The sequence below is a fragment of the Dendronephthya gigantea genome, unplaced genomic scaffold (assembly GCF_004324835.1).
Source record: "Dendronephthya gigantea isolate DGI-Jeju-01 unplaced genomic scaffold, DenGig_1.0 000011F, whole genome shotgun sequence".
Classification (NCBI taxonomy): Eukaryota; Metazoa; Cnidaria; class Anthozoa; order Malacalcyonacea; family Nephtheidae; genus Dendronephthya; species Dendronephthya gigantea.
The window spans coordinates 494,136-515,618 of record NW_021163021.1 but is presented as its reverse complement, the minus strand read 5'-3'; the positions used below and the strand labels follow the sequence as shown (position 1 = coordinate 515,618).

The following is a 21,483-nucleotide window of genomic DNA, read 5'->3' as shown; positions in this document are numbered from 1 at the left end:
GCACTATCTCTCTATCAAGCAATTATCACAAATTTATTATAGTGTTATTTATCCATATATATCATATGCAATTTTGGCATGGGGCAGCGCTTGTATATCTCTTATACGTAAAGTACAAGTAAAACAGAATCATGCAATTAGGTTAATATTTTTTGTCAAGCTATACGGCTAAGATACTGCAAGTGCTCTCCCACTGTTAAATCTGCTTGATATTTTAACAGTTCAAAATGCATATCGCCTGCATGTATTGAAATTTATTTATGCTTGGCACAAAGGTTTGTTGCCACAAATTTTCGATACTCTATATTAATCTTATTTAAACATGTATAAACCATATGTTTGAACTAATACTGGTAAACAGTCCATTTTTTTGGAGCAATTGATATATGGAAGAATCTTCCAGAATAATTAAAATCTACCATTGTTTTCCTTCCTTAAGCAAGCTAAAGCTCACTTATTGGTCTAACAACAAATTAATTGAAATTTGTATTATTATGCATATTCTTCATTACATAAACTAATGAGAAACGAAAATATTTTCTTCAATTGTCAGACAGTACACTATTTTAATTAATAAGAATAACAATGGAAGCTAACTAGAAAACCTAACGGTTCATTTTGCTTCCATGCTCTAAAAATATATATGTAAATTATGAATTCTACCTATATATATTATTAATTTCAAAAATAATTATTCTGTATTTTTCTGTCAAAGAGTGAAATAAAGTTGTATTGTTGTATTGTTATACTTACTGCCCTGGCAGATTCCAACGAATGATAAATGTGTTCTTTATGTAGTATTATTATTATCACCATGTGATTTTGCTTTCCCATCGAAAGTCTTTTGCCATGACATGTCCCTTCCCCTACCTAACCTACTTTAAATTGGCTAGAAAAACAATTTATACAGTGTTTGGAAATTTCAAATTTGGCTAATTAAAAGTAAAAATATATTACATATATAATGTTACAGAAGTGGATTGGAAATGAGAGAAGGAAAAGAAAAGTAGTGGAAGGAGTAGAAACCATGCAAGAAGATACTGGGCAATCAGAAAGCCATGTCCTCCGCTAAAGCGTTCAACTTCAGGTTTCAACATATTTACATCAAAACTCCTCAGCTCAGGTATGAGAGCATAGCAATATGAAAAGCTCTGGATAAAAAAGCTTATTTTTACTACATGTATTTGTAACTAGCTGTAAGTTCTACGACTGGTGTTAGTAATACAGCATCTTTGGGAGATTAGATTAACCCGGTCCCATTGCTGGCTGGAGTTTTTGCATGATGAGTGCAATTCAGTGGCGTAGCCAGCCCAACTATTTGGTCACGCAATGCAATATTTTCATTTATTTAAAAATCTATATAAACATAGAAAAATTTGCATAGCATGATCAAAATAGTCGGGCTGGCTATGCCACTGCAATCATCTGGTGCTAGACAGGGTAAAATCTGTTGAGCAGCTTAATCTATCGAGCTGCTTGTTGCCACCATCCTCACTGGCAACTGGCTAATTAGTGAGGAATGTTCATCAATGACTACAGTGTATGTCATTTTCTTTGTAGATGAATGTAAGGAAATTGAGTCAAAATCTGAGAAAATGACCTTTGTTGCTACAAAGTGGCAGTCTCTGAGTGATGGTGAATGAAGTGTTTGGCAGAATGAAGCTAAGAATATTAAAAGAGTTGCATCACTGCTAACATTGGAAGAGAAAAAAAAACAAATTGCAAAGTCAAAAAAAAATCTCATTAAAGAGGTGAAAAGATAATATATTGTAGTCCAAAATATAACTAACCATAACTGTGGATACCCCTGTTAAGATGATGATGAATGCATTTTTTAAAATGATGACTGCATTTTTAAATTTGTTCAGTAGCGTAGCCAGCCTGTCGATTTGTCCCGCTATGCTAATATTTTAGTGTTCACTGACTGTGAACACAATGGATTTCTAAAGACATGAATAATTATAGTAACTCGAAATTTACATAGCGGGACAAAATCGTCAGGATGGCTATGCCACTGAATTTGTTTGCTATATGGTATTTTATTTGCCATTACCACTAACTCATTGCTGGTTGGAGCTTTCTTGTGACAAGTAAAATTGCCTGGTATTAGACAGGGTAAAATCTGTGGCCAGTTATAGGTGGTCTTGCTGGCCATGGCTTAACAGATTTTACTATATCTCATGTAAGGGACTCAGGTGATTATACTCATCAGTCATCATGGAAAAGCCCATGGGTTAATTATAATAGAATAATTATTTAATAATTTTAATATCTTTAATTCTTAGCTAACATATCTTGAAAGCCTGGGATGTGAATCAGCAGTTCTTATGCACAACTCTGGAACTGGGACTGTTAACCAGTATGGATCAGCAAAAGGAGCACAGTTTCTGCTGCAAGATAATGCAGTGAGTGGCATTGAAGTTAATGAATTTTTTCGGTAAGCGTATTTTTAGCATAAAAATTTAAATGCTCGCAACCCGGCCTTTGAGGATGAACAGATCTGCTGTTAGCCTCTGTGCACACTCTACACATATGCACAAAAGGGCTTTATGTGGAATTGCAATGCACAAACTCTACCCACAGCCATCTTGTGCGTTCGCGTAGAGTCTGTAGTGACACATGCTAGCCTGCTGTCAGTAGTGCCACTTTGATACTACAGTATATTATGTTTATTTTAGATACAACAAACAGGGGTCTAAAATACACTAATAAAGATGTAAGAGACTTGTTTAACAAGAAGTACAGTGAGTATTTTAATTTGAAATGTATGCTAAATTTGTTTTTATGATTTTTGCTATAAAAGCTAAGTGTGCAGGGTAAACTAGTAGTATCACATGGCATATTAACCCCATCGCTGCCCAGGCGGGCTGCAACTGGCCCTTTTGTAGATTTTACTCTGTCTAATGCCAGATAATTTTATTCATCAAGGGAAAGCTCCTAGTAGCAACGGGTCAATTGTTAAATAAATATCCAGTGAATAGGATTTTAGTATCCTACAGTAAAAGTAATTAATAATTGAATCATCTATAATAAGTTTTCTTTAAATGTTATAATAGGTGAAGCATGTGGGAAACCTGGGTCTTGTGTACCATACCTGAAAAAAAGGTTTCACAGTAATTGGTCTTCCTAATGGAATAGAGTTTAGAAAGCCAAATAACTACAGGGAAGAGAAAGTTAAAGCAATAATGAATGCTCAAGAAGGAATAGTTTTTCAACTTGAACCAGAGCCTAGCATCACACATTCTGATGCTGCAGTAACTGAAGAAATCGACCCCCAACAAGCTGAACTTCAACATATTTTATGTAAGGTGGTTGACCAAGAAAAAGCTTTACTTTTGGTGACTGACCAAATTTGCATTGAGGAGAGTGATAAGGAAGTCACAGATCTTGCACTCACTGACGTGGAGTATAATCTGTTAACAACAAATTACAGAAATTGCTTCACAGAAGATGCATTGACTGCTTTGGCAGCCAATTATAAATCATTTTCTAATCATAAGGGATACATCCTGCCTGTCTATACTGACACAGAAGATGCTTATTGGCTGTTTTATTTTCCTGACAAGATGTCTGAGCTTCTAAACCAGCATTCTCAACAACAAATTTGGGGATATTGGTTAAATGCGACTGAGGACAAGTTGACATTCAAGCTTATTATGTCAAAAAACAAAGTATCTATTGACACTTTGAATATTATTACAAAGGAGAATAATTCAAGTAGTTTTCTATTTTTACAAAAAACATTGTTGCTTAAGACTAAGACAACAGTAAATCCTCCTGAGCCATTCCATGACCAAATTTATGCTATTTTAAACGAGTATGGCTTCATATAGTTATATATTTATGATTCCATAAATGTAAATAAGTGTATCCTGTAGTATGGTCACCACAGTATGCTATAATACCTGTCACATTTCTTATCTGGTCAAATAATATTATATCCGTATGTATAATTACTTATTTCTACATTTTGTAATTTTATATTTTTATTTTAGCATTGGTATTTCTTCTTGGTATTTCATAGAGTACAGTTGTTTTTTGTTTATTGGTTTGACTAACTACAACAAAAACAAACAAAATGAAATGAAATATTGTAGAAAAACTGATGACATGGTCGTGATGGTCAACAACTTGTGGCCAATTGGATATTGTAAATGTACTAGTGTTTGCCAACAACACCTGTTAATATTGGACCATTGTTTAGCCCCATGGGGGGCATACCCAGGGGAATTGAACACTGAAGATGCCACGAGAGTGGGGACTTTGACCATATGGAGGGGTTGCTATATGCTGCTTATCAAATTTTGGGATAGCAAAAAGGTGCTTGAAAGGTGCCTAACTCTGCAGACTGGCCCTGGGGTGGGCAATTGACACTTTGTAGCAAAAAAAGTCAAGATCCCCTGGCCCTAGGTAAGACACCCCACCCTGGGGCTAAATTGATAGGTGCATAACCTGGTTGGGTCAATGACCTAAGTCCTAACTGAAGCTATCACGGGAATTATTTCATTTTTACATCATTCATTTCAACAAATGTTTTCATTTACATTGTAGCTTACCTTGCGTCTCCGATGACGGCAACATATTAGTTTCAGACGAGTTCTCACTCTCGCCAGACATCACCCTACAAATTCCTTGATAATAATAAACATGGTTACTGTGTACCCTTTTCACGTTTGGGAAACACTGTCGAATCCACATTCTCTCTGAGAAATTGTATTAAATATTACGTAATTCAGCCTTAGGGCTGCGATGTAATTTTCCTTTAATAATAATAATAATTGCTGGCGAGCGCCAGCGAGCCAGCACACTATTTTGGTCTGGTGGGTGGACAGCGGTCACTTATGTTGACTGCTTTCTCGCGATCGCGATCAGGATTTTTGTCGGGTTTGTCGGTTTATCAGTTTGCTTTGTGGCAGCAGGCCTTCCTTATATGGAGCGCTTTTATCCTAATATGGAACACAGAGTAATTATTGTTTACTCTGTGAAGCATGCAGCAAAGATTACAGCACAGTGATTCACTAGTGATTACAGCCTCGACTTTGCAGCTGTTTTATGTCCTAGGTAAACTGTAAAAACTTTTTACTCTATCGACACAGATATTTTCCGAGCTATTGTGTTCGGACTGATCCGTTTGTGGTCAGTGCATTTATATTTGCACATAGGATCGCGTATCGTTTCGTTGTGTGTGTTTACCACGACAACTCAATAGACAGTCTCATTCGTTGTGTGTGTTTGCCACAACTCAAACTGATTTTTGTGCGTGTTATACCACAACCCAAAACGAACAAAGCCATTGCTAGGCGATAACATGTCTGTCTCACTTGAAGTGTACAGATCCAGAATTGGATCACACGATGGCTCTTTGAAAGCAAGAGCGCTCTCAGCTCGACTCCAAAGTAAATTTTGGAACCATATGTTGATAATGTTTTATTTGAACGTGTTTTACTTGCCTTGTCTAAAACGACTCATTAATAAATACGAACGAAATCATGAAGTCAATGTTTGGTTTGCTCAGATGATGTGCTATCATGCCTCATTGCTGTTGAAACTTGCTAATGATGTGGAAGAGAACCCAGGGCCTACAACTATAAATGAGGTTCTTGATTGTAGTCAGACTATTTCAGCCGATTTTAGTCAAGGAGACGCAAGATTTGGTCAAAATTCCGGCAAACAATGTGTAGCAATGTCACTGACTTCAATTATATACAACAACATTGTTGGTGTAAACGTTTGGGATAAGTCAATATTGAACACAATATTATGCACTGGCAACAGTCTTTATGACTGTATTAGTAGAATTGTCAACAAAGATTTGTTGTTACTTACCAATGTGCCTGAAATGGTTTCTGCTGGTGATAACATTTTCTGTTTACAATACAACCAACAATGAGCCATTTTTTACATTGGAACATGCTCTCAATCAAGTATTTTCTAGCTCATTGCTGAATTACCAAACTGCTTTGCTCACCATTGGTAATAACACTGTGGCAATTTTTAGACCTTTCCCGGAGGTTTTTAAAATTTTTGATTCTCATTCAAGAGATCAATATGGAATGCCTACTCCATATGGATATTGTGTCTTAACATCTGTCGAACAGTTACAAAACTTAGTCAAGTACTTTCAGTTGACATTATATGCTGATGGTACATTGATACCTTTTGAATTAAAAGGTGTTAGATGTACTGTACGCAATGAGATGCAGGCCAAGCCAATGGCTGATTTTCAGAATTGTTTACTTTCAAAAGGTAGCGGGAATAAATTAGAAGAGCCTGCAAGGAAAAACAAAAGGCTTATTCAAAAATGCAAGAATGCTAAAATGGCAAGAGAAAAGGAGACAGCCGAAAAAAAGGAACAAAGGCTGACTAAACAGCGTGTGTATACTGCTAATGCAAAAAAGAGAAAACTGTCAAATGAAACTGACAGTGGAAGACAACTTAGACTTCAGAAAGTTAATGAATCAAAAAAGAGAAGATTGTCAAACGAAACTGACAATGAAAGACAATTACGACTGCAAAAAATGAATGAGTCAAAAAAGAGAAAACTGTCAAATGAAACTGACAGTGAAAGACAACTTAGACTTCGGAAAGTTAATGAATCTAAAAAGAGAAGATTGTCAAACGAAACTAAAAGTGAAAGACAGATACGACTGCAAAAAATTAATGAGTCAAAAAAGAGAAAACTGTCAAATGAAACTGACAGTGAAAGACAACTTAGACTTCAGAAAGTTAATGAATCAAAAAAGAGAAGATTGTCAAACGAAACTGAGAGTGAAAGACAGATACGACTGCATGAGTCACAAAAGAGAAAACTGTCAGACAAAACTGACAGTGAAAGACAAATTAGAAAAAACAATAACAGGCTTACTCAAAGAGATGGTCAGGCAAAGAACATGCCTCAGTCACAAGACAAAATAAGTAAGGATGTATATTTGAAAACATTTGACACTTCTACTAATGGTGGTATTGAAGGACAATGTTGGGCAAAAGAAAACATGAATAAATTTCACAAGTCTGTACAGTATGCTGTCAGACAATGTACTTCCTGCCATGAGGCATGGCCTTTGAAATCAAAACCAAAAACACCCTATGTGTGCTTACATTGCTCTAGAGATAAAAGTACTCCAAAAAAGTTTTCACATGAAAACTGCACAATTTCCTCAGCAGTTCCACAGGAACTGCAAGATTTGACTCAGGTGGAGGAAATGTTGATTGCTCGAGCTCTGCCAATCATGAGAGTTTATATCAAACCTGGTGGCCAACAAGGGTATTCAGGGCATTGTATTAACTTGCCACAAAATGTGACTGAACTGGTAACAACATTGCCAAGATACCCTAAAGATTTGGCTGTAATTATTGTGAAGGTCAAAGGAAGAGACAACACATTCAGAGATGTGATAGTACGAAAACATAAAGTCCATGGTGCACTAATGTGGTTAATTAGGAATAATCCACATTATTCTGAAGTAAAAATTGATGAGCATACATTAAATGGTTTACCCCCTGATGACAATCCTTCAGAGGATGTTGTTTACAATGACTCAACTGACATGAGTAGTTTTTTACCTGTTGGTGAACATGAACAACAGGAACTTGAAGCTATTAAAAATCAGCTTGCTGAAAATGAGCCAATGTCATGGCCTTCACTGAACAATGAACCTGTAAATGAGTATCAGGTTTCTCATTTGGCTACAATGGCCTTCCCAACATTATTTCCAGATGGGAAAGGTGACCCAACTAACAGGGAACTTCTCAAAGATGTTCCTTTTCAGGAACAAATAAAGCATCTCTTGAAATTTGCTGAAATCATAAATGGTAAATGGGTCTACCGTTTTGCTAGCCATCCCAGATTCTCATACTGGGCATTTAACATGATTCAGAGAAAGCGAATCTTACAACAAAGTGGAGTTTTCTTAAAACAAAACCCAGGTGAAGCACATCTCACCCTTGATGAACTGCGTGAAATGGCTGCCAGTAATAGTGCAAGTGTCTTTATGTCTAAAGTATCAAGATATGTTGCCAATATTGCTGGCACTGATGCTTACTGGAATAAAGTAAGAGAAGAACTCAAGGCCATTATTACAAATGTTGGAGCTCCAACAATATTCTTCACTTTCTCCTCTGCAGATATGCATTGGCCAGAACTGCATGAATTATTTAATGCTGATCCTCACTGTGAAGCTCCCTTTAGCACTGCAGAAGTTAGACGGCAAAATGTCATTAACAATCCACATCTTGTTGATTGGTTTTTTACCCAGCGATTAGAAAACTTCGTTAAACACTGGCTTTATGCAACACTTGATGCCAAATGGCATTGGTTCAGATATGAATACCAAGGTAGAGGTAGTATTCACTGTCATGGCACTGCCAAGCTGAACAATGATCCAGGCTTGTGTGAGCTAACTCAGACTGCTTTGAAAGGATTCTTAGCGCAGAAATTCAAAGATGAAAATAAGTGTGTTGACACCACAGAACTGGACCAGGATGTTGAAGCTGGTAAGGTAGCTGCTGACACTGTGTGTCAATATGTTGATTGGTTGACATCAACCATGAACCCCAACCCACCAGAAAATAACATGTGGATAAGACCTGAGATTCACCCATGCCAAAGAAGGCATAATGACATCTCTGACTTGGATAAGCAAACAGACTATATTGATCTGTTAAACATGGTCCAACGACACACTCGTTGTAGTACCAGCTATTGCCTTAGGAAAAAGGCGAATGAAAGTGAACTAAAATGTAGATTTCATTTCCCATTAGATCATTGTCCTAAGACAAAGTTAGAGTTTGAAAAAGTTCACACTAAAGGTGACAATGAACACTACAGAGCAAAGATTGTGACCAAGAGAAATGATACAAGGTTAAATAACCACCAACAAGTACAACTCCAAGGTTGGAGAGCTAACTGTGATATTCAAGTTGTTATTGACCACTATGCTTGTGTTGAATATCTAACCAAGTATGCTGCCAAGGGTGAACCAAGGTCGCCTATGTTAAAACAAGCATTCAACTCAATTATGCAAAATGTTGACAGTAGCACTGATCCTTGTCGAGCTATTAAAAAAGTTGTAATGAAATCTCTTGGTGAAAGAAATTATGCAGCCCAGGAAACAATGCACCATTTGCTATCATTAAAACTTCATAGCTCATCATTTAAGGTGATACCAGTAAGTCTAAATGGTTCACGTAGAGTATGTGATACTACCAGTGTTGAGGAAGGTGAATCATGCACTGACCACTCAATTCTTGATGTGTATGCTAACCGTTAACAGTATAGCACTTCATCTGAAGTACACAATATGAACTTTGTTCAGTTTGCCACAACATACAAAGTTGTTAATGAAGAGCTGACAAAATTGCCAGAGAATGTTATACCAAGAATATTTCCAACATATTCACCAAATGCAAAAGGTCCAAATTTTGGACTTTACTGCAAGTACCAATTGTTAAGGTACATACCCTGGACAGGTACCCCCAACAATGCATGGGGTGATCAAGAACCAACTGATGAGGTTCTTATGAATTGTTGGCATGAATTCTTGCAGACATCCTATGCACAAGCCAATGTACCAGACTGGTTTGATAAATTACAAAATGTCATTCAGAGTCAAGAACCAGATGACGAAGCTCCTGAACTACAGGAGGTAACTCGTGAGGAGTGGATGATATTATCTGACCTACACACTCCTTTTGCAGACTCTGAGCAAACACCTGAGTCAACACATGACTGGCATGCTGACCGAGCCAGTTATACCCAACAAGAAATCAATGAAATGCCAACATAGATAAAAACAAATAGACAGGGCTATACTGTCCCTCAACAATATGAAACTGTTGATACTGATAGTTTTAGTGAAATGCAAGAACTTGCATACAACATTGTTCAAAGTCATTTTGATGACAAATCATATAATAAAGAGCCCTTGTGCCTAATTATAAATGGTGTTGCAGGTACTGGTAAAAGTTACCTCATTAATGGTATTCACAACCTGTTGCAAGGTAAATGTGCAGTAACTGCGACAACTGGTAAAGCAGCTTATAATATCAATGGTGTTACAGTGCACTCTTTACTGAAGTTGCCCATAGGACCAAGGGGTAAGAATGATCTCAAAGGTGAAAGTCTCTGTAGATTACAAGAGAGTGTTAAGGACATTCATTACATCATTATTGATGAGTATTCTATGTTAGGCCAGGTCTCTTTTGGCTGGATAGACAAGCGTTGCAAGCAAGCAACAGGTCACCATGACAAGGTATTTGGAGGGAAATCTATCATCTTAACTGGTGACCCAGGCCAGTTACCACCAGTGGCTGACAAGCCTCTGTTTCATGCTAAACCATCTAATGCTGTTGGTGAACAAGGTTACCAAGCATACCATATGTTTGAGAAGGTTGTAAAACTCACTGTTAATCATCGAGTACAAGGTGTAAGTCCTGAACAAGCACAGTTCAGAGAGTTGCTATTACGACTTCGAAAAGGAGAGTCGACTGTTGATGACTGGCAATTACTTTTGAGACGTCAGCCATCTAACATCACAGATTTGTGTGAATTTGACCATGCTACTAGACTTTTCTTTAGCAATGAACAAGTTGCTAGTTACAATCATGAGCAACTCATGCAACTTAAGCAACCAACAGCTTGCATCAATGCTCGCCATTCCTCAAAAAAAGCAAAGAACATGGCATCAGATGATATGTCTGGGTTAGAACCTGTTGTATTCCTAGCGAAAGGTGCTAAGGTAATGTTGACCATGAACCTGTGGTCCAGTGTTGGCCTTTGTAATGGAGCTACAGGGACAGTTGTTGATTTTATCTTCAAAGACAATCATCAACCACCTGACTTACCTATTGCAGTCATGGTCCAATTTGACAACTATAGGGGTCCTGCTTTCTGTCAGAACCAACCATTGTGTGTTCCAATATCACTGTGTTCCAATATCACATGTGTATCACTGCATCCTCACAGGCAGAAGGTGGCTTCCATGAGAGACAACAATTACCTCTCAGACTTGCTTGGGCTCTCACCATACACAAGAGCCAAGGCCTAACACTTCCAGCTGCTTGGATTGACATTGGGAAATCTGAGAGAACTTCTGGAGTCTCTTATGTTGCAATCAGTCGTGTGAAAACGTTATCGTCATGTGTTATTGAACCCATGTCTTATGAAAGATTATCAAACTTGAAGTCCTCAGCAAACTTACAATACAGGCTTAATGAAGAACACAGGCTAGACAACTTAGCACAGGTAACGTACAGTGCATATCCATCCAATCAAGCCAATTAATGTTGATATTGCTGACAAAGGTACTTAATATTGGTCCTCTGAAATACATATGCACTGTGTTGTGCAATGCATATGTTCATAATTCCACTGTCAATTATCATTTTACACTGTCCATGTTATAATATTGCCTCTCTCTTGTTTTACTAACTACTATATAACTCTAATTGGAATCAATGGCATCCTGGTGCCAATCACAAACCAGTAACTATATATTATTTTTATTCTTGATTGTATTGCATCCTAGCCTTCATTCATTTTCAAACAATTTAATTTGTCAATACTAGATACTATCAAAGCTGTGCACATCCAGTCACCTTCCAATTGGTCAATCGTACTGCAATTTGGAAGCCAATATCATAACAGAGTTCGAAAATTGTTATTCCACTGTACTTGGTCAAACCTAAACCCTAATGACATTCCAGTAATCATCACTCCAGTAATCAAGGCTTATAGTTCTCCAATAAACCAGTCCCATCAACATCTCAACTGCCATTGCTGCAAGCAACATATTGTTCACCTGGTGTGCTACATTTGGCTGATGGTGCACTGTATACAGTATCAACAATCCAAATAATCACATGTGAATGCCAAGTACTCGATTGGTCTATTCAACTGTTCAAATTACAACACTGGCAAGATCATATTGGATATATCAACAGTACATCCTATGTATGGCACCAGTAATGGATACTTATTGAAAAGTGAAACTGGACACTATGATTTAATCAAATGAAACACCTAATTCTAAGTACAGTATACTGTTTGTAGTTTGTATCACATACATCCATAGGTTGATTATTGGTGATGTCATTTTTACCTAATACCAATTCTAATAATATAACCCTTGACCCTATAATTTTAGATTATGCAAGTCTGCGAAGCAGATGCAGTATAATATTAATTATATGAGAGATATGAGACGAGATTTAACAATGCATTGTCTTTATTTTCACTCCTTTTAAATTAAATACAGTGAAGCAAATAACTATAACATAAAGTTCTGGTACTTATGACCATATCACCGCTGGCCTACGTTCCCTCCACGTCTTTTTGTGAAACGACCTATAGAGATAAAGAAAAACAACAAACTAGTAACAATGCATGGGAGGGAAAAAACAAACAAATCCTGGGCGGGAATGCATTGTTAAATCTCGTCTCATATCTCTCATATAATTAATATTATACTGCATCTGCTTCGCAGACTTGCATAATCTAAAATTATACTTCGAGATACTCGACTTCAATTTAACAATGCATGTTCAAAGCTAAAATAAATAAACATGTCAAGGATTAGATGCTGATAAAACTGCATTACCCGGTGAAACATTAAACGATGCCCTGTAATAAAACTTTGAGAACGTACTCTCTCGAGACCAATCTGCCATACTTAAAATCTCAGGAAGAGAAACTCCTTGCTTAAAAGCCTCAGAAGTAGAAGCACCTCTAATAGAATGTGCAGAAAAAATATCTGTATCAACGCCTGACAAGTGCAACAGATCTTTAATCCATCTCGCCAGAGTGGAAGATGAGACGGGATTATGTGGACGAATATATGACAAAAACAACTTGTTTGGCTGTTTAATGTCATTGGATCTAAAATTCCTAGTGCGATCTTCGTAACACTTTAAACATTCCACTGGACATAAGTCCTTATCGTCTTCAAACGTAGCATGGAAGCTACACTTAGGGGAGTCACCCGGTCTAGACGTTTTCGATAGACCAGGTAGCTGAAAAGATACTCCTTCGGGATGATAAGATCGAAACCGCAAGTCTTTCTTAGCAAGATCCGAAGATCTATCCGGAGCTGTGAGAGCAAGCAAAGTTACTAACTTGAGTGATAACGATTTAAGATCTAATTTTTCATTATGCCCCAAGGATTTGATATGGTCCAAAACCTGAGAGACTTTCCATGTATGTGTATACCTAGGTTGGGGTGGTCTTAAATGAAACATACCCTTCAATAATTGAGATACGAGTGGATGAGAGCCCACCTTATTAGCGTCAATCTTAGGTAAAACTGCTGATAAAGCAGAGCGATAAACATTAATAGTCCTATATGCTCTCCCTTCCTTAAACTGATCTTTAAGAAACTCCAAGATCATACTCAGAGAAACTGAAACGGGATTGACTTTCCGTTGGTCACACCAGCAAACCCATTTGTTCCAGGCTGAGGCATAAGAACTGGTGGTGTTTTGTCTCCATGCTGCCAGCAAAATGTTTCTAGTTTCCTCTGAAATATCTGCTGTTTGGAAGCATTGGCTGATAGTTTCCACCCAGCCAGTTGGAGGTTGGTTAACGGGTGTGGTTGATCGTCTTTCGACAACAAATCTGTTGACATTGGAAGAAGCAAGGGGAAGTCCGTGCACAACTGGAGTAGTAATGGGTACCACGATTGAGTTGGCCAAACTGGTGCTACAAGGATTAGTTGTTCGACTCTCTGAGCAATTACCTGCCGAAGGCATCGACCAATCAGTGCAAATGGCGGAAAAACATACCCCAGAAGAGTTTTCCAATTCATTGAAAAGGCATCTGTTTGTATGGCTTGGGGATCTGGTTTCCAGCTGACAAATTGAGGAAGTTGGTGCGTAAGGCGAGACGCAAAAAGGTCTATCTCTAAGGGACCCCATATTCCTAAGATTGTTTGGAACAGAGAAGGATTGAGTTTCCAATCGCTGGAGTCGATCAGAACGCGTGATTCCCTGTCTGCTCGTACATTCAAACTTCCTGGGAGATATTGAGCTGAAACAATATCAAGTAAACTACTCTCATTTGAAGCGTCGAAACGTGCACGCTTTGATACGGGCGTAGGATCTTCTACATTATTCACCGTCTCTGAATTTCGTTTGTTTGTACGGCCTGTCAGGTCATCAGACACTACAGGACTTGTTATATTTGGCATTTGCCCACCCGTTAGATCAACTGATACTACGGGGTCGGATTCTTGTGCATTACCCGTTTGATCATCAGATACTCCGGGATCTTTGATGGTTGTTGGGGCAGAAAACCCAACAGTTTTTTCACGAGCTATTGTGTTCATCTGTTTTATTTGCGCCGCATATTTTCCAAAATAGCTGCCGTAATGGACGAAATAAAGTCTCGATCGGCCACGATAGCCTGAGCGAGATCCTTAGAACTCATTTGCGTACCTTCTTCTTGTTCTTTACGGTTGGATGGATCTGGATTCACATCAGAAATCGTTGCAAAATTTCTGTTCTGCCATCTGTAGGAGTGAAGCAAAAGACGTGAGGGAACGTAGGCCAGCGGTGATATGGTCATAAGTACCAAACTTATGTTATAGTTATTTGCTTCACTGTATTTAATTTAAAAGGAGTGAAAATAAAGACAATGCATTGTTAAATTGAAGTCGAGTATCTCGAAGTATAATCCAAAATTATCACATCAGCAAAGAACATCTGGAGAAGTCACAGCACACCTTCAGTCAGTGAGAGCATTAACTATATTATCAAGTGTTAAAAACAATACTGACTACAAATTATTGAGAGGCAATATTGAAAACAAATTAAAATTTTATTTTTTCTTATGCTTGCTGTATAAAGTCAATGTAGTGTTATATAATATGATATATATATATATATATATATAATATAATATATATATATAATATATATATATATTATATTATTATATATATATAAATATATATATAATATATATAATATATATATATATATATATAATATATATATATATATATATATATATATATATATATATATATATATATACATACACACACACACCAACAAGTGTTCCCACTCTGCTCAGTAGCAGATATTAGCTCCACTTAGTGACGCTCCGCCGTCCCTGATATATTGTTGCGCTCGGTCGTAAAATATTGTTTTCACCACTCGAAAATAAAAGTCATATTTCCGTGCCACCGAGAAATTTTAAAACTCTACTAAAAAACTTACAGTCATATGTTTTAATGACACAGACAATTAAAACAGTATTTAACATCACTGACAAAAAACAGAAAAAATAATATTTCACTCATCAATAATCAACGACAACTTACGACTACAAATCGCTGTCATAAAGTTTCAATATTTAATAAAAAACAATCTACAAAAACAATGTAGAACAGTAACAGTAATATAAGTTTGGTAACATCACATGCAGCATCCAGTTTTCAACAGTTCACCTGTACTGGTAAAAATAACTATTTAACTTTGATAGTGAGAACGAGTTTAAACATCAATATCTGCACATGCAGACACATCTGTTACATGTTTAGATGCATTATAGGATAACTTTATATTCTCGATATCTAATAGTTCGTCGGTCACTTGATCAATGCTCACATCAGCCAAGGTTTTTAGGCTTGTAAGGCTTACTAACTTAAGAAATTCTGCATTAAATATCGCAAGACGCACATGTTTAAATGGGTCATCTTTGTTTTGAACAAGAATACTACCGAACCAGTTTGCTCTACAACATGAAATTTTCTGTCTCATTTTGCAAGTAGAATTACAGCAAACACGGTGTCAGGTCGTTTCGTACTCTTGTCATTTCGTACCCATATCCCTAGTCGTTTCGTACCCCGATTTTAGTCGTTTCGTACTCAAACGCTATATGACTGCTTATATTGCAATCAGTTCAGTTTTTATTAAAAGCGTTGATAATAACCACTTTCTTTGTTGACTTGAAACTCTGTATTGCAACATTTAAGTTCTTCATTCGGCAGTTCAAATTTATCGTTTTGAAAATGGTCCGAAAGTCTACACGCACACTTAAGCGCAAATGGCCATGTGGTACTTGCAGTCTGCAATGCAATGACAATTCGATTTTTTGCGAAGGATGCCGAATGCATGTGGTACCATTCTTGTTGTGAGAACCTGTCTCCGAGAGATTTAAAAATTTTACAAGACCTAACCGAAGATTATCTGTGTTCGTCTTGTACGCGTGTTGGACTGTTGGCGATGTCTTTGATTTCCAAAACGCGCTCCAACGGCTGACAAGTGCGACACGTGTTGGGAGGCTAGAAAGTGCTGCTAAAGTTGAATGTATTTTGGTCGTCGTGGAATATCGTTCTACAAGCTAATTGAGCTATTTCATAAGGAAGCCTTGCTTGTAGAACTTAACATTCAGTTAGTTTCTGAAGGAAAAGTGAGGCGGATCCTTTAATGTAACCCGGTGTACAAAGATCTTTGTGTCAATAGTTAGTGTTCAGTTGTATAAGTAAAAAATAAACGGACAGATCACGGATATATTTTTCGGCAGTTGAAATGAGCTTAAATAAAATATATTTGTCTTCTTGTTTTTGCAAAGCTAGCTCATTAAGTCCCTCATGTGTAAAGTTCGAAACGACCTTGTCTGGGTACGAAACGACCATGTCTGGGTACGAAACGACCATGTCTGGGTACGAAACGACCATGTCTGGGTACGAAACGACCAGGCCTGGGTACGAAACGGCAGAAGTACGAAATGACAAGAGTACGAAACGACCATAAACCGCAAACACCAATTACATTCTTACAATGCACTTCCCGTTCTTCTACCTTAACTTTACCTCTGCATGACAAGCATGAAAGAGATTTTGTAATACTGTTGACGCCAATTATATAAGCAGAAATCGTGGTAAGACTCTCTACTGGGAGACTATCGCTTTCGCACACATTCATTAAGTCAGCCGTCCCTTCAAAGGTGAATTCGCCAGTTTTAGGGGTGTTAACATATTTCTCACCCCGGCTCTCCTTTAGACGCTGATTACGAAGAATGTATGTCTGCCCTTTTTCGAGTTTTTCCACTTCATTCTCCCATAGTATAATCTTTATTGAAGTAGTTTCATCAGCGAGAACCCCCTCTTGTTTCTTTAACACACCATGAGAAGTATGCTGGACTTTCACCCCAGAAAGATCCGTAATTTTGGCATGTAAACTAACAAATTGCTCCAACAAGGTATTCTGTAAAGACGATATGCTTGCTACGGCCGTGGATGAAGACATCTCTCGATACTGAAATCGCATTGACTCACTGGCAGTTGGTTTTATCGAGGTATAGTTGTTGATCAGAACATCACTGGAGCCCTTGTTTGAACCGATTTTGAATTGGCCAATCTTTACAGGAGATTTTGATTCTTGATATTTGGCCAACTCACTTCGCCGTTTTGGGGAGAACGAAACAGCTCGAACTACATCAGTTGATGATGTTTGTAGTTGCGCAGTGAAATAATCTGCCTTTTGGCTATGTCTCACTGGAGACAGACTGTGCACAAAGCACAAAATATCTTTCCCCTCCTCAACACCTAAAATAAATAAATATAAAAAATATAGCCTACTATATTCACCAAAATCCCGACTTGGTTCACGCTCCTCTACTTGGCTATCCAACTCCAAGCTGTCTCGGGTTTTTTTACTATTTGCCTTGTTTCAAACAACAGGAAGATCTTTCATTATACATACCTTGGTTTTCAGTATTTTCACAGGCTTTAGAATTCTCATGCGCCATTTTGAGAGAGCCAAAAAATCAACGAAAATATTAAAAAATATCGCGAAACGGTACTGCAGCAGAATTGCAAGCGCCAAGACGAACTGACGAATGCTCACAGCTCACATGGAGTAGCGTAAACCACGTGGCGCACGTCATTCTTTTCTAACCACAGGCGTTCCGGATGCCAATCACGTGCCATTCAATACAGAATAATATACAGAATTATCCCGACGCACTCAGAACAAGCTTGGATCAGTGGCTTGGATGCGCAGTGGCAAGTGGCAACTAGCGTCTCGCCAGCACTTTCCTTGCGGTAGTAACTACTAGTAATAATAATATTGCCGTTACTGCCGTTTTTGGTGTTATTAACGTTATTGCCGTTATTATACCGTTATTGGTGTTATTGGCGTTATTAATTGCCGTTATTAGCGTTATTGGTGTTATTCCTGTTATTGGCGTTATTGGCGTTATTGGGGTTATTGGTGTCAAAAAGTATACTATTATGTAATAATCTTGTATATATAACGCTAATAACGGCAGTAAGGCTAATAACACCAATAACGCCTATAACATCAATAATGGCAATAACGCTAATTACGACAATAACGCCAATGACGGCAATAGCGCTAATAACGGCAATAACAGTAATAACGGCGATAACGCTAATAACACCAATAACGCTAATAACGGCAATAACGCTAATTACGGCTAATAACACCAATAACGCTAATAACGGCAATAACGCTAATTACGGCAATAACGCTAATAACGCCAATAACACCAATAACACCAATAACGGTAGTAACGCCAATAACGGTAATAACACCAATAACAGTAATAACGGCAATAACGCTAATAACGGTGATAATGGCAATAACGGTAATAACACCAATAACGGTAATAACGCTAATAACGGCGATAATGCTAATAACGCTAATTACGGCAATAACGCTAATAACGGCAATAACGCTAACAATGGCAATAACACCAATAACGGCAATAACGGCAATAACACCAATAACAGTAATAACACCAATAACGGTAATAACACCAATAACAGTAATAACACCAATACCGGCAATAACGCTAATAACGGCAATAACGCTAAAAACGGTAAAGAAAGAAAGGTAAGAAAGAAAAGAAAGGTAAATTCAATACAAAACACATCAGCATTATTCTCATTTAACGACGTCATTTCGGTACTCTTATATGGAAATCGAGCCCATTTTCTTTTGCGGCCTGTTGCTGCTAAGTTTTGCGGCAATGCCGGGATCTTATCATGTGAGGCATTATTATAGGGTGCTTTGTGATGTTTTTAGGGTGCTGTATAATGTAATGCTATGTATAGCGCATATTTTGGAGCCTGTATAATTGTCTAATTTTGTCTACTTTCCTGCTAGGTTTGCACGCGCTGCAAACCATGATAGCAAACATGTTATTTGCGTTTGCTATAGGTTTGCGATACTGCATTCGCGGCCATTGCCACTTTTTCAATAGGGTTTGCAATAGTTGCAAATATGTTTTTTCGTCATGTGTAATATTCTTAATTGCATGCATATTACTGTATAAGAATCGGGCCTGCCGTTATCACAATACGGATAGTATTGATCGATGCCATTATTAAGGTGGGGAACTAGAGGAGATTTCTCCAAATATTTTCTCTTTTTAGGACACCTCATTTCTAAATAACATATATTATTTAACCCACCCATCCTCACGCCCGACCATTTTCAATTACATAAAAACATGAACTGAGGATCAAAAGAGAGACAAGGTTCTTTAATTATTATATGCAAACATGTTACAAAGTGTGTAACATGTTTTATTGTGTGTACCATGTTACAAAGTATCTATAAAATATTTTTAGCCCCCGTTTTAATGACAATACTCCCCTTGATTGCCTTAAATATTTGGTGCCCCACACGATCTCAATGCTCCAGCTCCACCCGGCATGACTGGTCCCTAATCATGCAGTGGCTTCCTGACATTCTGCTCTAGTATAGGTACAGTACCTGCTTTCCACAAACAGCACCCTATATACACTTCGGTCTCTCTTACTTCCTTACATCATACGCCGCTTGTTTGTTCATCATTAGGAAAACTACAAAAGTTGTGCACTAATAGCATTAACAAATTCGTGTCACCTTCATCTATTCAAAGCATGCCTTCACACTAACTTTCTAGACTGCAATATAGAATATAGAATATTATATAATATTATAGAATACTATAAAATGTAAAATGGGCATTATAATAGCTATCTTCAGCTTAATGACTGAATGTCGTTCCAAAGTAGATTTTCCAGGGTATCTGCAAGACACCAACAGGGGGATTGACCCCACCAATTGTTATGGTATTATGGATGGGATTATGCATGCAAAACTGCTGTAAAACAATATACAGAAGATAGTGGGTGACTTGCAAAAATACTATCTATTACAATCAGAACAACACCGTATTAGGATTTAACTTTTATATACAGCAAATGAAATAATTTAAATATATGATTTCAATCCTTTATAAAGGATGCCAATAAAGAATAAGTTCTAAACCCTAGGAATAATATAAAATGAAGCATAAAAATGATGTTGCCATTGTATCTAACCTCGTTTTCATGCTTTCTTTATATTATTCCCAGCTCATATCTTCGTTGTTCCAAATTGATTTCGAATCAGAGTCGGAACTATCGTACATTGAATAAACGTCATCTTCGTCGTCGTTGTCTGCAGAATTGTCTTCACAAGCAATTTCATGCGAAATACTTCTATACGAAAAATACATACTTTTTTATTTTCTTTACAATACTAGCAATCGCTTCGTGATTATCGTGATCGGAAGAGGCAACAGTTGATCTGTAAAATATTGATAGAAGGGAAAAATGCACATTGGAATATTATGTGTACCTGGGGAATGATAAATTTGTAGCTTGAAAAATTTACAACGTAAGGAATTACGTTCATACCTTAGTTCTTGTAGCTGACACAAACTTTGTACCTATTTTGCTTGCCAGGATAAGGAAGATGATTTCGTCACTAACATTAAAAAATATTGCAAATCAACTATAAACATTAATTGTTCCAGTTTCAAGAAACTGCAGACTAGAATTCTAGAAAGTATTAATACAAGTGCATAAGCTCACTTTCTCGTTCTTTTAATAACGATTCTTCCTGCTTCTTCCAAGACTCGACAAGATCAGCATCGTAGGACACTAAAAATGAAGTGTTTAAGTATTGTACAATTAAATATCTACAATCTACATATTATCATTTTCAACTTTTAAACTAATTAATCATTCTCAGATGCCACAGCAATCACCTGTCAATTTTGAGAACATTTCTTCCAACTGTAACCTGGCATTTACCATAAGTTTTTTAGTTTTTTCCACTTTTTTGGGCAATGATGTTCCTTTTTCAAAAAAGCATTTACTTAGATTTCTACTGCATTCGATAAAACACAATAGAATGGCTAGATGTTCTAAGTTACCAAATTGTTGAACGTGGTGTTCTGCATAATGTACCAGGGCATCTGTCAGCAAATTCACACAACGGCCTCCAGACATCTCTTTTGCCATGGATGAAAACCCTCTTAAGTATGACCATAACCTTTCAATCCCTTCTCCATCAGTAAGACCATAACCTTTCTTACATCTGGGGCCATAAGAAAACTACAGCAGTAAATATTAAGCAAACATTTATGAACTTTAGACATATTAGCTAGTAACAGTACATTACTTTACCTGACATGACGATTTA

General features: G+C 37.2%; 1 long non-coding RNA gene across 1 annotated transcript; it reads right to left on the bottom strand.

The window, feature by feature from the left end:
* Positions 1 to 20,727: 20,727 nt before the first annotated feature.
* On the bottom strand, positions 20,728 to 21,081 carry LOC114518554. Its single transcript, XR_003686504.1, has 3 exons — positions 21,047 to 21,081; positions 20,871 to 20,939; positions 20,728 to 20,763 (listed from the first exon to the last, which is right to left on the bottom strand). It is a non-coding gene; the product is annotated as an uncharacterized LOC114518554 (long non-coding RNA).
* Between the last annotated feature and the right edge of the window lie 402 nt (positions 21,082 to 21,483).